The sequence below is a fragment of the Manacus candei genome, unplaced genomic scaffold (genome assembly GCF_025592945.1).
Source record: "Manacus candei isolate 608988 ecotype Guabito, Panama unplaced genomic scaffold, ASM2559294v1 h1tg000258c, whole genome shotgun sequence".
In the NCBI taxonomy this organism is placed as follows: domain Eukaryota; kingdom Metazoa; phylum Chordata; class Aves; order Passeriformes; family Pipridae; genus Manacus; species Manacus candei.
This window is the reverse complement of record NW_026138306.1, coordinates 15,001-17,500: the sequence shown is the minus strand read 5'-3', so window position 1 is coordinate 17,500 and position 2,500 is coordinate 15,001. Positions and strand designations below refer to the sequence as shown.

The window sequence follows — 2,500 nt, the reverse complement described above, 5'->3', positions numbered from 1 at the left end:
GGCGGGGCGGTCCGAGCCGCAGGCGTCCTCTCGGGTGCGGTGCCGGGCTACTGAGGGAAACCCCGGTCCCCGAGCTGGAGGCGGCGGTGGTGGTGGCGGACGTCGGGCGCGCCCCCGCGGGCGGACGCTCCCCCGAGGGCGGCAGCGGGGGAGGCACCCCCGCGGGGCCATGCAGGTCGTTTCCCTCACCCCAGGGCCAGGTACCTAGCGCTCGGCGCCTGGGCGGCTAGCGAAGGCCCCCCCCGGGCTGCGTGACGGCCCCCGGGGGCCGAGAGCCGCCGGGAGAGCCGGGCGGTGGTTTAAAGACTCGGGCGGCCGGACGCCGGCGGCCGGGCGGCGGCGGCCGGGCGGCGGCGCGGCGCCACTGAGGGGTGGGGAGCTACTCCCGCCGATCCCCTGCGGTGGTGGTCGCGTCCGCCGGCCGCGCTCGTCCCGCCGGCCGCGCGGGCGGCCGCGCCGGGGCGGGGCCCCCTGCCCCCCCCGCTCCGCGGTTCGGTCTCGGCGGAGAAGACGGCGGCGGCGCGCGGTCGGCCGCGCGCCGGCCCGCCCCGGTCCCCTTCGCCGGGGGCGACCGCCGCCGCGGCGGAGGGCGCGTGCCCTCCGCCGAGGGCGGCGCGGGTAGCGGCCACCGGGCCCGCCGCGCTCCTTTCTCGTCTCGCAGCCGTCGGCCTCGTCCCCCCGAGGCGGCGGCGGGCCGCCGAATCGCGCGACCCGCCCGCCCGCCCGGGCGAGCGCCGGTGGGCGGCGTCCCCGTCTCCGCGGGCCGTCCGGGGAAGGGCGCCGGCGTCCGAGCGGCGGCGTCGCCGCTCGGCGCGTGTCCCCCCAGCGGGACGGTCGGCCGGGGGTCGCCCGCCGCCGTCGGCGGCAGCGCCGTGCCGGGCCCCGCCCGTCGCTCGCCCGTCACCCCGGCCGGGGGCCGCGTCCGCGGCGAAGCGGTGCGGCGGCGGCCGAGGGGGCGTCGTCCCCCCCGGCCGAGCGCCGCCCGCCTTCCGCCGGGCGCGCGGTCGCCGAAAGGGGTCGAGGGCGTCGAGCGGCGGCGGCGGTGCCGGCAGGGCCTCCGCGCCAGCGGCGGCGGCGGGCCGTCGTCCGGCCGGCCTCGGGCGCTGCCGACGCCGGCTCGGGTGGCCGGCGCCGACCCGCCCGGCCGGCGGCGACGGAGCCGTCCGCCGAGCTCGTCTGGGCGGCGCGGCGGTCCGCCGTCGAGGCGGCGGCCTTGCCCGCTGCCACGAGGGGGCGTAGCGTCGGCCGGCTGCGGAGCCGAGAGAGGAGCGGCGGGCGCGGCCCGAGGGTCGCGCCCCGCGCCGCGGGCGCGTCGTCCCGGCGGGGCGGGAGGACGGGCGGCGCGCGGTCCGGCGCGCGCCGCCGCTCTCCGCGCGGAGGCCGGGCCGAGCCCGGGCGCCTGGTCCGCCTCCCGAGGCGGCGCGAGGTGCGTTTCTCCCCCGCGGCGCCGTCGATCGCCGGAGGGGGGATTCGGCCGGGAGCGCGGGCTCCCCGCCTTGGCCGTCGTTCCTCGGGAGCCCGGCGGGGTTTCTCCCCGCCTCTCCTTCGCCTGGTGCGCGTTGTGCTCGTGCGGTCGAGCGAGGCGCGACGTCCTCGCCGGACGAGGGGCCGCTCGACGCGAGCGGTCCCGGCCCCTCCGCGCGCGCGGGGCGGTGCCGAAAGTCAGACAACTCTTAGCGGTGGATCACTCGGCTCGTGCGTCGATGAAGAACGCAGCTAGCTGCGAGAATTAATGTGAATTGCAGGACACATTGATCATCGACACTTCGAACGCACTTGCGGCCCCGGGTTCCTCCCGGGGCTACGCCTGTCTGAGCGTCGCTTGACGATCAATCGCCGTCCGGGGGCGCGTTCCCCGACGGCGCGGCTGGGGCGCCTCGCAGGCCCGCCCGCCCGTCCGGGCGGGGGGGCCTTCGTCCCCCTAAATGCAGACTCGGGGAGCGCTCCGTAGCTCCCCGCTCTCGGAGCGAGCCGCTGGGGCGGAGCTCGTCCGTCGGGTCCCGGCGCGGCGGTCGGGGAGAGAGAGGGCGCGCGAGCGGAAGGGCGCGCAGGGCAGCGAGGGAAGGGGAGGCGAGGCGCGGGCCTCGCCCCCGGTCTCCCCCCCGCGCGGGCGGCTGTCTGCGGGTGGGTACCGCGCGGGTACCGTGCCGTGCTGCCGCGCGCGCGCGAGGCGCGAGCGCCGGGGGCGGGGGTCACCCCCGTCCTCGTTTTCCCCCCCCCTCGTCGGCCGCGCCCTTCGAGCGCGCGCGCGCCGCTTCTCTCTCCCCGCGGCGGCCGCCGCGCCGGCCCGGGCCGTCTCCGCCGACTCCTCTCGGGTCTCGTCTCCGGGCCGGGGCTGTCGCCGTCCGGCGTGCCGCGGCGGGTGCCTCCTCTCCCTCTCGGCGCCTCCCTCTCCGCGCCTCCCTCCCCGAGCCGCGGCGGCTCGGCGGGAGGCAGAAGGGCGGCGGCGCGTGAAGGCGAGGAGAGCGGCGCGGCGGCGCGGCGGCGCGGCGGTGCGAGC

At 81.2% G+C, this 2,500-nt stretch overlaps 1 non-coding gene across 1 annotated transcript; it reads left to right on the top strand.

Moving 5' to 3' along the window:
• The first annotated feature begins 1,668 nt into the window (after positions 1–1,668).
• LOC127464692 (5.8S ribosomal RNA) lies at positions 1,669–1,821 on the top strand. The gene has a single exon (XR_007901523.1). It is a non-coding gene; the product is annotated as a 5.8S ribosomal RNA (ribosomal RNA).
• The last annotated feature ends 679 nt before the right edge of the window (positions 1,822–2,500 follow it).